The sequence below is a fragment of the Microtus oregoni genome, unplaced genomic scaffold (genome assembly GCF_018167655.1).
Source record: "Microtus oregoni isolate MIOR12 unplaced genomic scaffold, Mior012 000014F_ref0000157, whole genome shotgun sequence".
NCBI classification, from domain to species: domain Eukaryota; kingdom Metazoa; phylum Chordata; class Mammalia; order Rodentia; family Cricetidae; genus Microtus; species Microtus oregoni.
Window position 1 is genome coordinate 44431413 of NW_024543073.1, and position 18542 is coordinate 44449954.

Sequence of the window (18542 nt, forward strand, 5' to 3'; positions counted from 1 at the left end):
CCATCAGTGTGTGCTAGGAGTTTGTGCCATCAGTGTGTGCCGGGAGTGTGTGCCATCAGTGTGTGCCAGGAGTGTGTACCATCAGTGTGTGCCAGGAGTATGTACCATCAGTGTATGCCATCAGTGTGTGCTAGGAGTGTGTACCATCAGTGTGTGCCAGGAGTGTGTGCCAGGAGTGTGTACCATCAGTGTGTGCCAGGAGTGTGTGCCATCAGTATGTGTCATCAGTGTGTGCCATCAGTATGTGTCATCAGTGTGTGCCAGGAGTGTGCAACATCAATGTGTGCCAGGAGTGTGTGCCATCAGTGCTTCACAGGTTTGAAATTTAAAAAATCCCCTTGTTAATTTTTTAATCACTGACTTATTTAATTATGAATTATTTAGTCATAGAATTTGGGCTAGAGTTTTTTATATGAAAAAAGCAAAATCAATAGTTCTTTTCCTGAAAAAACAGGTTAGTTATTGGGCTATCAAACGATGCTGCTCTAATATCTTTAGATTATAGGCGATTACTAAACCTTAATTATACAAGACAACAGAAAAGGCAAAAGGTTGTCTCCGCAGAGTGATAGCCATAGTTTTGTGGGCAATGCTCTTGAAAGCAGCCTCCCTCTTAGGCTGTGGGAGCCCTGTGGCTCCTTCCCATGCTGTAGGAAATGGAAGGAACCAGACGGTGGGTTTCAGTTGCTGTTTTTCCCCCCATGTCGTGTTTGCTGCTCCTCCACTAGTCCCCCAGTCCAACATTGGGGGGAAATGACTGGGCAATGGGAATTAATCTGTCTTTCGTGGTTTCTCTTGCCTCCTCAATCTAACTTTAAATATAGCTAATCAGATGACAAAGGGAAATTGGTGTTCCTTTGAGTGTTCTTCACGGCATCTTCCAGTTGTCGTTTAATTTCAACCTGCAGACAAAAGAAATAACTGGATTCAGCCACAGGTTTTAAATTTATATGGAGAATACATATATATATATATATATATATATATGTTTATGTGTATGGAGAGAGAGAGAGAGAGAGAGAGAGAGAGAGAGAATGCAAGATGCAAGGATACATTATGCTCCAGCCTCTGCTATTGAGTTAAACTATAATTTTGAAAAAAGTCTTAGATTTTCCAATTGGTGATCTGTTATTTGTTTGTTTGTTTGTTTTACAGTGCCGGGGATTGAATCCAAGGCTTTATGTATGCCAGCAAACCACACTACAGAAATATAGCCCAGGTCAATAGTAGGTTTTTTTTTTTTTTTTTTTTTTTTTTTTTTTTTTTTTTTACCATATCAGTAATGTAGCTTTCCAGCGCACAGGGCTGTGGAGATCAGCTCCAGGACAGATGGTGTCTGGTCCAGAAGAGACATGTATACCGGAGTGCAAACTATTATTAAAAATAATACATTGACACACTTGGGAGACTCAGAGAAAGCAGAGGCTATTTCTATTGGAAAGTGTAACTGAAGATGATCAAAGATTGGAAATGTAAAAAACCTAACACCGCCAATAAATTGGTAACTTTGTAATGAACCTGGGCAATGAACAAGACTCAGTGAAAACTGTTAACTGTAGCTCATGGAATACATCACAGGAGTGAAAGAAAACAGTAGTGGGGAGGGGGGTGGTTCTTAACTTTCATTGTGGTTAAAGTCAATTTAAATTTCCATGCACTTTCAAGGAGGCTGAACGTGGGTTTTTTTTTTTGTTTGTTTGTTTGTTTTGTTTTGTTTTCTGAACAAAGCTAAAACTTTCTCTCTCTGTGGGGGTGTGTGTGTAGGTACCAGGTTAAGGAGACTGTTCTGATCCGATGGTGTCTGTTTCAGTTTGTAGTTTTGTGTTTTTCTGACTTTTTAAAGGCTTGCCTGCTGCAGCCTTTCGCTAATTAATTTCTACAGCGGGCAGTCACAATATTTCTCTAGTCTTTGAAGGATGATGTTAGCAGAAGTCGGTGTGTTCGGGCGACGGCCACATGGAGTAGCAGTCGCCTTGCGGTTCACGAGCAGCTGAATTATTTCCCTGCTGGTGTTGAAACAATGCTTTGCCAGCCATTTGTTGAAGCCTGTGATCAGGATCTGGAAGGCTTCGCGCCGAGGGCTGCTCTTCTCCCATCGTGTTGGTCTCCCCCAAAGTCAGTTTGTACGAATCAGACTGTGAGCCCTAAGCAACTGCAATTCAATTTAAAGCTGTTATTTTATGGAGTTTCTACAAATGCCAAAAATGTCTTACTCATTTTAGTTATTAGAGAAATAGAAAAGGCGTCCTAAACCTGCGCTGGCGGCCAGCAACTAATTGGCTGACTTCTTTTGAAAGAACCAAGTAAGTTTCCAATTTGTAGTTTGGAGTAAAAGGCTACAGTTGAGTCCAATTAATTAGGTATTAGTTCATTTTATGCAGTGTTGAAATGTGATTGAAACCATGTGATAGTGGGCAGGCAGTGGCCACTGTGGCCAGGGATGGTGACTAGGGATGGTAAGTGGATTGGACTGGGTAATAGCCTTGTAACTTCCAGCTACTTCAACAAGGATGCCCTCAAAGTGGCGAAGTTCAGAAATGTTCTGGAATTCAGGCCTGTGTTCCTCACAAAGGCTGTAGATGTGGGCAAGTCACATTTTTGCATTCTCAATTTCATTTTTAAAAATTGCTTTCCCTTACTGAAATTGTGTGTGTGCACTAGACAAGCACATACGCCCACAACAATACATGTGTGGAGGTCAGAGGACCTTTGAGAGACTCTGTTTTTTCTCCTTCCATCACGTGGGCCCCAATGACTGAGCTCAGATCATCAGTCTTCCTGGCAAGTTCCTTTGCCCGCTGAGCCATCTTGCTGGCCCCAGTGCTGACTTTGTTTCTAAGTTCATGAGGGCCGTGGTACCTAGTATTTGGAATTGTTAAGGCTAAATGAAGGCATGTACGTAGAAGGTCAGCCATTTAGTGGACATGTTATTACTACTGTGTATTGCTCTAAGAAATAACTGTAAGGCGGCACTAAATCTTATTTGTTTATTCTAAACCAAAATAAAGGAAAATTCATAAACATCAGTATCTTGGATTGCCATAAAACAATTGTCCTTATTTCTGGTGTCTGTGCAAACTGGGAGATAACTTTTCATTATTTCATTGTTTGGTATCTACACTACTCGGGTACAAGAATACACTACTTAGGATGTGTGAGTCCAAATTATCTGAGTGGGCAGAGAAAACAAGTCCATGCAAAGAGGGAGCCCTGTGGGGCCAGGAACTGTGTCTGTCTTTCTAGTAAATACTGTGAAAAGCTGAGGGAAAGAAAGCCAGTTTCCGTTGACTCCCAAGCCTTGTTCCCCACTTTTAGAGAGCGATGACAGTGTGACCTAACTATTCACAGAAGGCAGCAGCCTTGGCAGACAGAGGAGGGTGGTGCAGACACCTGATATTGGTGGTGGAGACCAGCAGCAGGAAGGAATTCTGGGGTGAGAAGTTTTCACCCAGTTCTGGGATTCAGTGACCAGTGTGCCAAGAGGATGGAAAACACACCCCAATGGAACTGTCTAGACTCTGTGCATTCAGGGAGTTCCTCAGTGAGGCCGAGCCCACAAGCAGCAGTGGGACAGTGTCACTGTGTCTCCCGGATATGCCAGCACAGTTTCTCCGGCCGGGGTGTAATTCACAGGCTGGTGTAGGACTTTCCCTTTAAGCTTTTCTGTTATGCTTCTCTTGTGTACTCCATGTTGGATGGCCTATCATTTTTTGCAATAATTCCCAAAATACTGGGGAAAGCTGGTCAGGGTAATAGCACCTTGGAACTTCCCATGAAGTTAATTACATGGGAAAAAGAAACTAAGTTTACTTAGTTGGAAGTGATCGACTGGTACAAGTTGGCTCTCTTAAACATTAATTTCAGGTCTCACTGCTGGATCCAGAAGGTGCCAGAAAATACATAAAAATGTTTTTTTAAAAGATTAACATTTTATGATAGCATATAGCTACAAACTAGAAAATTCACAAGGAGTAGAATATTATTTTAATAAAAATTATGACTATAAATGTAACCTTACATTGAAGATATGTGAGACATTACAATATTGTATGTATGCAATTATAATACGGTAAAGGGTATATGCTGCAGCCAGTGCAGCCTGGATAGCCGAGACTGGGGTGTGTGTGTGCTGGGATTGACACATGGAGGCTTCTTTTCAGGTGGAAGAACAGCAACCTTTATTTTGCCCAGAAACCTTTTATACCTCTAGTCCTTTTGTGGAGACCCACCAGCCAGAAAGAACATAAACATCCTTGTCAATTACAGACCACAAGGAAGTTCCATTGTCAGTCAGGGGGAGTGAGGGCAGCTGGATCACAACAGGCGTACTTAGAAAAACAAAGAGAACATAAGAATAACAAGCAGTGTGTGTCTGGGACATTATTTTTTATGTTAATTCAAAAGTAAAACTAGAGGGGCAGGAGGGATAGCTTAGTGATCAAAGGTGCATGTTCTTTCAGAGGGCCTCAGTTCAGTTCCCAGCGCCAACATGGCAGCTCATCACTGCCTGTCACTCCAGATCTACAGAATCCAACATCTGGCTTCCACGCGTACCTGAATACAGTAATACATTACATTTTACATCCCAAGAGACTGGAACTTCTGCTGGGCCTCATGGCCAGAGTTCATAACGAACTTTGAAGTCACTTAGTACTTAAGATAGTTGTCCTACTGTGTACTTAGCCTGTCCGTTTTATCTGCAGTTAGGAGAACGGTGGAGCAGCCAACCTTACTGCCTTGGACTTCTCACATTCTCGGCTTTTACAACCTAATGCATGGCTGAAGTCTTAAGTTATGTACTCTTCCATGCCCCCCACCCTGAGTAATGCATATGTGTATATACGTTATAGTAATAAATGCTGGAAACAGCCAATATAGAAAGAAAACTATTTTACAAAATGAGTGTCTGACATAAATGTTGAAATTGGCTGTTACCATTTGCGTGTTTTCTGGGTCGGTTGGGGTAGTACTAAATCACTTACTTGTAAGACTCTGGTAAAGATTCCTGAAAAGTGTTCTTCATCCTTTTCCCAGGTGATACTTTCTGTTCTGTTCAATAAAAGAGTGAGCACAGCCCTTTGTTAGGGATCCACAAACACGCTCTCTCTCTCTCTCTCTCTCTCTCTCTCTCTCTCTCACACACACACACACACACACACACACACACATACACTCATGCGCACACACATAGGGACAGACTGATTTCCAAGACAATCTTCAGACAGGCACAGATTCAGCACCACACAAGAGTGCTTACACAGGGAGAGAGAAGTAGGGAGTCAAATTTGGGCTCACTTTTGGTAAAAATTACCCTGAAGGGAGATGTTTTTAAATCTTTTCCTTAATACAACCAGGAGTCAATATTGGTAACTCCAAGCTTCTCAATAACGTGTTTACCTATGCTCCTGATCACACCTGATGCACATACAATAAGAGTGTACACAGCTAGAATTTATAGCTTTTTTCTTTAAAGAGACACTCTCTTAGAGACAGCAACAATGACTGTGTATTTCCAAAAGCTAGACGAAAAGATTTGTTAATATCTTTTATCACAAAGAAATGCTGAACACTAGAGGAGAGATATACACTTAATCTGATTTTAAACATTCTGCAATACTAAGTATAGGCCAAAACATCATGGGGCAGATACATAATATGTTTATGTTTTGCCTGTTTGTCTATAAGTTAAAAATCAATTTGATTTAAAAATTCAAAAGGAGAGAGTCCTGAGGCTGTCTGTGCCTTTTCAACATAGGAACGAGTAAAAGAACATTTCATAATTTTATTATGAACAGGATCAACTTTCCACATCAAGTCTCTAGCAGTGGGAATCACTTGAAAGTGAGCTGTTAGTACACAAGAAATTAGATATTCCCATGACTCTTGGATTAAAAGCAGAAAAAGGTAACATGTGAAAGCTAGCACTCTTACCAGCTAGAGTTTTAAATTATGTAATAATGTAACAGAAATCGCACTGGAAACATTTACTGCGCCTCATCTACCCTTTCTTTGGGGATTGTTCATATTTTGCTGTCTTCTGTCTTCTACATTTCCAGGAATAGAAAGTCTGCTTTAGTTTTTTTGTTTTACTATGTTGATGCCCCACCCATTTATTAAGGTAGAAAGTTGCAAGAAAATGTTACAAGATCATATTCCTTAAGGAATATCTATCAGTTCTTAAGGGGAATTTATTTTCAGTCCACGGGTCATGGATAAACAGGAAATCCAGAGGCTGGTACCTATGTCTGGCAGCTGTGGCCATAGAAGGAACAATCAACCACTGGGGCAGATGAACGCTCATCACTTCCCCTTAAGAATGCACAAGCTTGGGAAGTCTACCTTCTCCTTTCCAACCGTTCTTTCCCTAATACCTTTCCAAACACAGAGCTATGAAAGCAGCTTTTCTCTTCACTACAAGGGTAGACTGAAGAGCTTCCTGAGAATTTTCTCTCTGACCCAGATGCTCAAGAATCCTAAGATCCCTGTCCTTTGTGCTCGTCTACCCACCTCTGTGGATTGACCTGTTTCCTAAAAGCCTTTATAACTGAGTAGATTAATGATGGAAAGGTTTCTTAATTGGAAATGCTGACCTGAAACCAGCGGACCTTTGAACTGCAGTCAGCTGTTAGGATACCTAGAGTCTTCTCCTCCCATTTGAAAACAATCTCAGTATTTAGAGTGTTTTTCAATGGTCTTCCATTCCTATCTCCCTGCTTAATGGTGAAGTACACTCATAAATATTTAGAGATAGATGCATTGCATGCACACACTAACTTTTAAAATGCTAACTTATAAATAAATGTATTAAACTTGCAAAAGCATGCATACTTCACGAAAGACTGTGCTAAGGCTATTTTAAATAATTCAGCTACTTCAAGGCAGCCATCTAACAATACCCAGGTCAGAATTTCTTATTTTACTAAAAATATTTTGGTAGATTTCAGTGTTATTTTCAATTGTGGAATTAAATACTATTCAAAAACAAGTCATACAGTAGGTCTTAGGAAAATGGAAGCTCTTCATTATATCTTAGTATTTATTTTATTTTTGAGAAATCTGTGTTCCAGGAGAGATAATTTAGACTAACTTTGCTGTCATCCAGCTTTTGAATTTTTCGATCTGTGCTCCTATGTGGAGAGAGTGGCAATGGTGAGGTAAAGGAATTTACTCTTATCTTATTTACCCATCAGGTTAACAGAATTCATGCGGGTTTAACACTGTCTGGAAACTACTCATATGCTACTAAGTATGAAGGAATGAATAGGTTTGGGATTTGGTGAAGTGACCCACGCCACATCTACCCAAGGATCATTCCCAGGACTTCCTTGAAGGCATGGAAGAGGGACTGGAATGAGGAGGAATCAAACACTTGGCTTTGGATTGAAACTTGAGAGAGGTTGAGGAAGTGGATGGGCGACTGCTGGGAGCACTGTCAGTGGGCTGGTGACTGTCCAGAACTCAGCACAGGGTCGCAGATGCCAGAGGCTCTCCTTTGCTGCATGTGCTATGCCCCTCTGTCCAGACTCTTTTGCTAACAGAACTTTCTTTTGGTTCAACCCTGTTCCCGGGATAGGAAGTCTTGTTTTCAGTTTTCAGAAGACTTTGATAACCCAGTCATGCTTTTGTGTATATGAAGTCACATCTAGTGTCCACTGAGGCCTTTGGCTTAGCAAACTGACCCTCGTGCTGTGTGTGTGTGTGTGTGTGTGTGTGTGTGTGTGTGTGTGAGTGCACGAGTGTGTACTGTGTATACCTGATAACGTGTGCTCCTGTATGGCTACAAATGTATACAATGTGTGTGTGCACATGTGTATACTGTGTATACCTGATAACGTGTGCTCCTGTATGGCTACAAATGTATACAATGTGTGTGTGCACGTGTGTATACTGTGTATACCTGATAACATGTGCTCCTGTATGGCTACAAATGTATACAATGTGTGTGTGCGTCATGTGTGTGAATGGTGCAGGCTGGCACATGCCATGGCACCCATGTGGTGGACAGAGGACAATCTCAGGTGTCAGTCTTCACTTTCCATCTTGCCTGAGACAATCGTCTTCCTGCAGCTATGCCACCTTTGCTGGCCTGTGAGCTCCATTTACTCTGCCATCTCTGCCTGCTGTTTCCTGGTAGGAATACTAGAATTGCAGAACGCAAACACTGGTATCACAGAATGCCCCACTTGTCAGACACATCCGACTTTTATGTGGCATCTGAAGATTTGAACTCAGGTCCTTATACCATGTTTTTATTTTTCCCACTCAGCCATTCCCTTGAGTAGATAAACTCTATAGGATACAGTTTAATACCTGCCCCAAGACAATGTCACCTTCTTGTGGTCAAATTCTGAAACTCATAAAAATCACAAACTTAAGTTGCTAGAGCTTCCTAGAATTAGAGCTGAGACAGTAGAGGTTTTGTTTGTTGGAGACCCCTTCACTCACTGCCTCCCCATGCTCATCTTCCCAGACATTCTGGCATCTTCTTGCTGCTTGTTGGTCATAGACAGGGGATACTTGGCGAAAGACTTAGAGCCTTATAGTAGTGACCTTATTAATTGAAGTTTTTAAATTGGAAGCCAAGTAGAATTTTATGTAATTTTGTTTACCTATATTTTCACTATTATAAATTATCATGATTGCAGAACATGCCCCAGTCCTCAAAGTCTTCTGCGGGTATCCTCAATGGTGTAAGATGTTTCCAGTGACTCCCTGCAGTGGCCTCTAAATGTCTCAGCCTGCCTTTCTAGGAGCAGTAACTGAATTTCAGTAGCACTGGGGACAAACCCACTTACTAAGTAAAGCCAAAGGCAAAGCTAGGGTAATTTTAAAACTGACGCTTTTGTATTTCTAGTTCTCCATTTCCTGTTTGCTAATCATAGTAAAGGGTTTGTAGATCCAGCCACATACTGCTGCAGAACTGAGGTTTATAATTTCACATTCTAAAAATGCATCAGGGGTTGTAGCTGAGCCTGCACTGTTGCTGATCCATAAATCCCTATAGGAGAGGATAAATAAATGCATACTATGTGATATCATTGCTGGGCTCCTTTTCCTTTGCATCCAAGCATGGTCATGTTTCTTATCACAGAATAGAGGCATTATCAAACATAGGCATTCTGATTTTGTTTATTACTAAACCCTCAAAACCTGAAAGAGTTCTCAATACTTTGGGAATGAATATTAGGTTTTTCTCAGAAAGCTTTGACTTTAAGCTGACCCCAGAGGTTTGTTGGTACAACAGATACCCATGTGTCCCTTCAAACAGTGATCAGCATTTGGGAAAGTGGAGTTTTCCTTTGACCCTGATAATTGAGATTGCTATAGTTCCCATTTGCTAATTCTTAACTTTTACATCATTCTGTGTTCCTGTGGGGGGACTTGAAACTTGCCACCTTGCCAGTAAAAGGCCTGTCTCAGACGTGATGCTCTTGTCTTGCAAAGTTGCCAACAGTCAAATATTCTTTCATGTTTTATTGTTATGTCATACTATATCATAGTAATCCATGTTTGTTCAGTTCTCTTGCTGCTGGTGGTGGCTTAGGGACCACACTGTGTACCATGGTATATGCTTCACATAGACCATGTCTTTCAATGTCAACTCTTAGCATGAGGTTCTGGTAGGTATTCAGTTATGTTTTGTTGAATAAGTAAATGAAAGTGAAGTGGGTCAAGTCAGTATTTGTTACTAAAGTCATATAGAAATAGTTACCACACATTTGTGTAAGTATGTGAGTATATGCTGTGCATGTGTGTCAGTGTGTATGTGTGTGTGTGTGTGTGTGTATGTGTGTGGTATATGCACTTGCATGTGTCTGTGGGGAGGCTGTCAGAAGTTCCCCTCTTTCACTTCCCACCTTGTGCCTCTGAGGCAGGATCTCTTGTTGAATCTACAGCTCATGTTTTTCTCTGCTAGACTAGTGGCCACCAAGCCCCTCTCCTTCTGTGTCCACCTCTAGGCCAGCTGGGACCATGCCTGGCTTTTTACATGGGCGCTGAGATAAGTTCTTGTCCTTATGTTTGTGCAACAAGAGCTCTTAACTACTGAATCACCACAGCCCTTGGTCATCATATTTTAAAATATGAGAAGTTTCTAATACAAAACTGATAGCTCAGGCAGATCCTTAAAAACACAAGCTCTCCTATTTCCAAGGGATAGAAATTCAGCTGCTCTAATACTGACCAAAGCAAGACCGAAAAACAGGGGACAAACTCCAAACTCTGCATCTCCATGTCTGAGGTCAAAGTGCAACTCCTTTCAGCTTTATTGCCTACAGCACACTTCTTTCTCTTGGGCTGGTTCCACTCCCTGTTAGCAACTTTCCTCACTAGGTGTTGCATGGCTCTGGCATCATCAACATCTTGAGGTCTCCAAGGCAATCCAGACTTCACCTTCACAGCTTCACGCAATAGGCTCTCTAGGCCTCCATTCAGGAACACTTCTGACACATGCTTTCCTTAGTCATAAAGGCAAATTTCATATCTTCTTTCTTTTTCCTTAACTCCAGAACCACATGGCTGAAGCTGCCAAGTTCTGGACTTCTGATTCTGTAACATGGGCCCTCTCATTTAATTACATCTTCACCCACTTTCTGTTTTGTTATGCTTTCCTTCATTGCCTAAGCTTGGCTGTCTTGAAATTGGATCCATAGACTGGGCTGGATCTGCCCAGAGATCTGCCTGCCTCTGCCTCTGGAGTGCTGGGATTTAAGGGGTGCAATACCACACCTGTCTGTAAGCTTTCCTTTTATTCCTTTTCACAAGTTGGAAACTTAACTGGATGGGACCTTGCCCTGAGGTCACCACTCCCTTTATTCCATTTTTAATTGTTTACTTCCTTAAACTAAACATTTATTCCACTTCCTGGTGCTCCTTTTCTCCTCAAATTTTATATTTTGTATTTTTCATTTCTCAGCTTATTCTTTTTCATTATAAATCTTCATTAGAGTTAGCACTAATAACCACACAACAGAGTCTATACAAGGCTATTTCAATACTTCCTCTGTCAATGGAATTAAACCAAAGTTCCTTATTTTAACCTTAGGTAGACTCTTAAGACAACAAAAGCAACCACATTCTTTACCAAAATATCACAAAAATGATCTCTAGGAAACATACTAACATTCTTCTCCTCTGAAACCAGAGGCCCCACAATTTAAATCACACTTATTTAAATCACACTGTCTTCCATGCTCCTACTAGATGGCCAATTAAGCCCCACTTAAAACATTCAACTACTCCAGCCTATCTGGGTGCTGGGTCCGAGTACCCCGGGCTCCCGGGTGGGCAGCAGTTCCTTTGTTTCTGGGGCCTGCCTGCACCAAGCGGGGTTGGCGCTTTGTTTGCGAGCTGCCCAACCAGCACGGAGGCCTGATCTTTCGGCGCCAGGAGACCCAGCATTGGGGTGAGTTTCTGGCCCACGGCGCCAGCCTGGGACGGGGAGCTCGGGGGGGTTTCTTGGCCCCCTGTCCTTCTTGGGCTCTCTGCAAGGCCTCTACTCCCTGGGTGCTGCCTCTTTCTTCCTGGCCCACCCAGCTTCCGTCCAGAGCCCTCCCCACTTCGCCCCCACTGCCCTCTTTTGGCGCGTGGCATCGCCCAGCCCAGCCTATCTGGGCGCTGGGTCCGAGTACCCGGGGCTCCCGGGCGGGCAGCAGTTCCTTTGTTTCTGTGGCCTGCCTACACCAAGCGGGGTAGGCGCTTTGTCTGCGAGCTGCCCAACCAGCACGGAGGCCTGATCTTTCGGCGCCAGGAGACCCAGCATTGGGAGAGCCAACATTGGGGAGAGACAGCGTTTGGTAGGCAAGGAGACCTGATCCGGTAAAAGAAGATCCATAGGGAGCATTTGGAAGAAGAGATGGGCCGACGTCAAGGCAAGAATTCGCCCAACAAGCTGAAAAGCAACATGAAGCTACCAGAAACAAGCGACCTCACAACGGGAGGACAAGAACCCCTTAATCAAGAGGAAGGAGAAAAGATTGACTTCATGAAAGTGATTGACACCCTTAAACAGCATGTAAAAAACGCCCTTATAGAAATGGATGAGAAATATAACAGAAAGTTTGAAGAATTGAATAAATCAGTGAATGATACCCTAGAAAACCAAGGAAAAACAATCAAACAGATAATGGAAACAGTTCAAGACCTGAAAACTGAAATGGAGGCAAAGAAGAAAACACAAACAGAGGGCCGTCTGGACATGGAAAATCTAGGTAAACGAATAGAGACTACAGAAACAAGCATAACCAGCAGAATACAAGAGATAGAAGAAAGACTCTCGGATTCTGAAGATACCATAGAGAAAATAAACACACTGATCAAAGAAAACAGCAAGTCCAACAAACTCTCATCACAAAACATTCAGGAAATATGGGACACAATAAAAAGACCAAACCTAAGAATAATAGGAGTAGAAGAAGGAGAAGAAGGGCAGCTCAATGGTCCAGAAAATATATTTAATAAAATTATAGAAGAAAACTTTCCCAACCTAAAGAAAGATTTTCCTATGAAGGTGCAAGAAGCATACAGAACACCGAATAGGCTGGATCAAAAAAAAAACATCCCCTCGCCATATAATTATCAAAACACAAAGCATACAGAATAAGGAAAGAATATTAAGAGCTGCAAAGGAAAAAGGCCAAATTACTTATAAAGGTAAACCTATCAGACTTACACCTGACTTCTCCATGGAAACCATGAAAGCCAGAAGGTCCTGGATAGATGTACTGAAGAAACTGAGAGACCATAGGTGCAAGCCCAGATTACTATACCCAGCCAAGCTTTCATTCACTATAAATGGAGAAAATAAAATTTTCCAGGATAAAAACAAATTTAAACAATACGCAGCCACAAATCCAGCCTTACAGAAAGTAATTGAAGGAAAATCACTAACCAAGGAGTCCAACAATGACCACAATAACTCAGACATCTAGAGACCCTTCACCAACACAAAACAAAGAAGGGAAACACACAAACTCTACGACTAAAAAAAAATGACCGGAGTTAACAACCACTGGTCATTAATATCACTTAATGTCAATGGTCTCAACTCACCTATAAAAAGGCACAGGTTAAGAGATTGGATAAGAAAACAGGATCCAACATTCTGCTGTTTACAAGAAACACACCTCAACCACAAAGACAGACACCTACTCAGAGTAAAGGGCTGGGAAAAGGCCTATCAAGCAAATGGACCTAAGAAACAGGCAGGTGTGGCCATACTAATCTCTAACAAAGTTGACTTTAAACTTAAATCAATCAGAAGAGATGGAGAGGGGCATTTTATACTCATAACAGGAACAGTTCATCCAGTCTCAATCCTGAACATCTATGCCCCTAATATAAAAGCACCCACGTACATAAAAGAAACATTGCTAAAATTCAAGGCAGCCATCAAACCGCACACACTAATACTAGGAGACTTCAACACTCCTCTCTCACCAATGGACAGGTCAATCAGACAGAAACCTAACAGAGAAATAAGAGAATTAATGGAGGTAATGAATCAAATGGACTTAACAGACATCTATAGAACATTCCATCCAAATAGGAAAGAATATACCTTCTTCTCTGCAGCTCATGGAACCTTCTCGAAAATCGACCACATAGTCGGTAACAAAGCAAACATCCACAGTTACAAAAAAATATTAGTAACCACCTGTGTCTTATCAGATCACCATGGATTAAAGTTAGAATTCAACAATAATGCTACCCCCAGAAAGCATACAAAGTCATGGAAACTGAACAGTCAACTATTGAACCATACCTGGATTAAGGAAGAAATAAAGAAAGAAATTAAAGTCTTCCTGGAATTCAATGAAAATAAAGAAACAACATACTCAAACTTATGGGACACTATGAAAGCAGTCCTAAGAGGAAAGTTCATAGCACTAAGTGCCCACTTAAAGAAAACAGAGAAAGCTCACATTGGAGACTTAACAGCCCACCTGAAAGCTCTAGAAAAAAAAGAAGCAGACTCACCTAGGAGGAGTAGAAGACTGGAAATAATCAAAATGAGGGCTGAAATCAACAAAATAGAAACACAGAAAACAATACATAAAATCAATGAAACAAAAAGCTGGTTCCTGGAGAAAATCAACAAGATTGACAAACCACTATCCAAGCTAATCAAACGGCAGAGAGAGAATTTGCAAATTAATAAGATCAGAAATGAAAAGGGGGACATAACCACAGACACAGAGGAAATTCAGAGAATCATTAGATCTTACTACAAAAGCCTATATGCCACAAAATTGGAAAATGTAAAGGAAATGGATACTTTTTTAGATAAATACCATATACCAAAGTTAAATCAGGACCTGGTGAACAATCTAAATAGACCTGTTAGTCGCGAAGAATTAGAAGAGGTTATCAAAAACCTCCCTACCAAAAAAAAAAAGCCCAGGACCAGATGGTTTCAATGCGGAATTCTACCAGATCTTCCAAGAGGACCTAATACCTATACTCCTTAATGTATTCCACAAGATAGAAACAGAAGGGTCATTACCAAACTCCTTTTATGAAGCAACAATTACTCTGATACCAAAATCACTCAAAGACTCAACCAGGAAAGAGAACTACAGGCCAATCTCACTCATGAATATCGACGCAAAAATCCTCAACAAAATACTGGCAAATCGAATCCAAGAACACATCCGAAAAATTATCCATTATGATCAAGTAGGCTTCATTCCTGAGATGCAGGGCTGGTTCAACATACGAAAATCTATCAATGTAATCCAGCATATAAATAAACTGAGAGAAAAAAACCATATGATCATTTCATTAGATGCTGAAAAAGCATTTGACAAAATTCAACATCCATTTATGTTAAAAGTCTTGGAGAGATTAGGGATACAAGGGTCATACCTAAATATAATAAAAGCTATATAGAGCAAGCCGACAGCTAACATCAAATTAAACGGAGAGAAACTCAAAGCCATCCCACTTAACTCAGGAACACGACAAGGCTGTCCACTCTCGCCATACCTCTTCAATATAGTGCTTGAAGTTCTAGCAATAGCAATAAGACAACATAATGGGATCAAGGGGATTCGAATTGGAAAGGAAGAAGTTAAACTTTCGTTATTTGCAGATGATATGATAGTGTACATAAGCGACCCCCAAAACTCCACCAAAGAACTTTTACAGCTGATAAACACCTTTAGTAATGTGGCAGGATACAAGATCAACTCCAAAAAATCAGTCGCCCTCTTATACACAAAGGATATGGAAGCAGAGAGGGAAATCAGAGAAGCTTCACCTTTCACAATAGCCACAAACAGCATAAAATATCTTGGGGTACATCTAACCAAGGAAGTGAAAGATCTATTTGACAAGAACTTTAAGACATTGAAGAAAGAAATTGAAGAGGATACCAAAAAATGGATGGACCTCCCTTGCTCTTGGATTGGGAGGATCAACATAGTAAAAATGGCAATTCTACCAAAGGCAATTTATAGATTCAATGCAATCCCCATCAAGATCCCATCAAAATTCTTCACAGATCTGGAGAGGACAATAATCAACTTTATATGGAAAAACAAAAAACCCAGGATAGCCAAAACAATCCTATACAATAAAGGATCTTCTGGAGGCATTACCATCCCTGACTTCAAACTCTATTACAGAGCTACAGTAATGAAAACAGTGTGGTACTGGCATAAAAACAGAGAAGTCGACCAATGGAATCGTATAGAAGACCCGGATTTTATCCCACAAACCTATGAACACCTCATTTTTGATAAAGGAGCTAAAAGTATACAATGGAAGAAAGAAAGCATCTTCAACAAATGGTGCTGGCACAACTGGATTGTCATCCTGTAGAAGAATGAAAATAGACCCTTATCTATCACCGTGCACAAAACTCAAGTCCAAATGGATTAAAGACCTCAATATCAGCCCGAAAACACTGAATCTGATAGAAGAGAAAGTGGGAAGTACCCTACAGGAGATGGGCACAGGAGATCGCTTCCTATGTATAACCCCAGAAGCACAGACATTAAGGGCAACATTGAATAAATGGGACCTACTTAAACTGAGAAGCTTCTGTAAAGCAAAGGACATAGTCACTAAGACACAAAGGCAACCTACTGACTGGGAGAAGATCTTCACCAACCCCACAACAGACAAAGGTCTGATCTCCAAAATATATAAAGAACTCAAGAAACTAGACTTTAAAATGCTAATTAACCCAATTAAAAAATGGGGCACTGAACTGAACAGAGAATTCTCAGCAGAGGAAGTTCAAATGGCCAAAAGACACGTAAAGTCAACTTCCTTAGCAATCAGGGAAATGCAAATCAAAACAACTTTGAGATATCATCTTACACCTGTCAGAATGGCTAAAGTCAAAAACACCAAGGATAACCTTTGCTGGAGAGGCTGTGGAGGAACGGGTACCCTCATCCATTGCTGGTGGGAATGCAATCTTGTGCAACCACTGTGGAAGTCAGTGTTTCGGTTTCTCAGGAAATTCGGGATCAACTTACTCCTGGACCCAGCAATACCACTCCTGGGAATATACCCAAGAGATGCTCTATCATATGACAAAAGCATTTGTTCAACTATGTTCATAGCAGTATTATTTGTAATAGCCAGAACCTGGAAACAACCTAGATGCCCTTCAATGGAAGAATGGATGAAGAAAGTATGGAATATATACACGCTAGAGTACTACGCTGCGGTAAAAAACAATGACTTCTCGAATTTTGCATGCAAATGGATGGAAATAGAAAACACTATCCTGAGTGAGGTGTCCCAGACCCAAAAAGATGAACATGGGATGTACTCGCTCATAATTGGTTTCTAGCCATAAATAAGGGCCACGGAGTCTACAATAGGTGAACCTAAAGAAGCTAAGTAAGAAGGTGAACCCAAGGAAAAACATATAGTTATCCTCTTGGCTAAGGGAAGTAGACCAAATTGCCGGGGAGAAAATTAGGATCTTGGGGGTGGGGTGGGATGGGGGTAATGGGAGATGGGGAGAGAAAAGGTAGAAGGGAAGGAGGGGGGACTTGGGGAATCAGGAGAATTGGGATAAAGGAAAGGTGGATAGGGGAGCACGGAACCACAATTTTTAGTTAAGGGAACCACTTTAGGGTGAGCAAGAGATTTGACCCTAGAGGGGCTCCCAAGTGCCCAACATGAGGTTCCCAGTTAGTTCCTTGGGCAGCTGAGGATTGGGAACCTGAAATGACCCTTTCCTAGAGCAATACTGACGAATATCTTGCATATCATCATAGAACCTTCATCTGTTGATGGATAGAGATAGAGACAGAGACCCACACATGAGCACTGGACTGAACTCCCAAGGTCCCAATGAGGAGTAGAAGGAGGGAGAACATGAGCAAAGAAGTCGGGACCACGAGGCGTGCACCCACCCACTGAGACAGTGGAGCTGATCTACTGGGAGGTCACCAAGGCCAGCTGGACTGTGACCGAAAAAGCATGGGATAAAACCGGACTCTCTGAACATGGCGAACAATGAGGGCTGATGAGACGCCAAGGACAATGGCACGGGGTTTTGATCCTACTTAATGTGCTGGCTTTGTGGAAGCCTAGCCAGTTTGGATGTTCACCTTCCTAGATATGGACGGAGGGGGGAGGACCTAGGACTTACCACAGGGCAGGGAACCCAGACTGCTCTGTGGACTGGAGAGGGAGGGGGAGAGGAGTGGGGGGAGGGGGAGAAGGGTGGGAGGAGGGGGAGAAGGGTGGGAGGAGGGGGAGGGAAATGGGAGGCTGGGAGGAGGTGGAAACTTGTTTTTTGTTTATGTTTTTTTTCTTCTTTTCTTAATAAAAAAATTATAATCAAAAAAAACATTCAACTACTTTAAGTCCATAGTCCCAAAGTCCATATTCCTTCAAACAAAAGCATGGTCAGGCCTATCACAGAAATACTGCAGTGCCTGGTATCAACTTATGTCTTATTGCTGTGAAGAAACACCAAGACCAAGGCATCTCTTATAAAAAAAAAAAAACATTTAATTGGATATGACTTAGTTTCAGAGATTTACTTCATTATCATCAGTGTGGGACATGCAGGCAAGCATGATGTTGGCGAAGGAACTGAGAGTTCTACATCTTGATAAACTGGTAACAGGAAGTAAGCTGAAACACTAGGCATGGTTTGAGCATATATGAGACTTCAAAGTCCACCTCCACAGTGACACATTTTCTCCAAAAAGACCATACCTTAATGTGGGGTTCCCCTCTGTATGCTGTGAATACCGTTGGTTAATAAAGAAACTGTCTTAGGTGTGTGCAAAGGAATAAAGGTAGGCAGGGAAAACTAAACTGAATGCTGGGAGAAAGGAGGTTGTGTCAGAGAAAAGCTATGGAACCATCAGAGGATAAAGATGCAAGTTTTCAGTTGAAACTTTGTTGATAGGCCCCAAGCCTGTGGTAAAATATAACATAATGGGAATGAGTTAAATTAAGGTGTAAGAGTTAGCCAATAAGAAGCTAGAGCTAATGGGGCAAGCAGTAATTTAATTAATGCAATTTTATGTTGCTATTTTGGAGCTGAGCAGCCAGGAACAAAC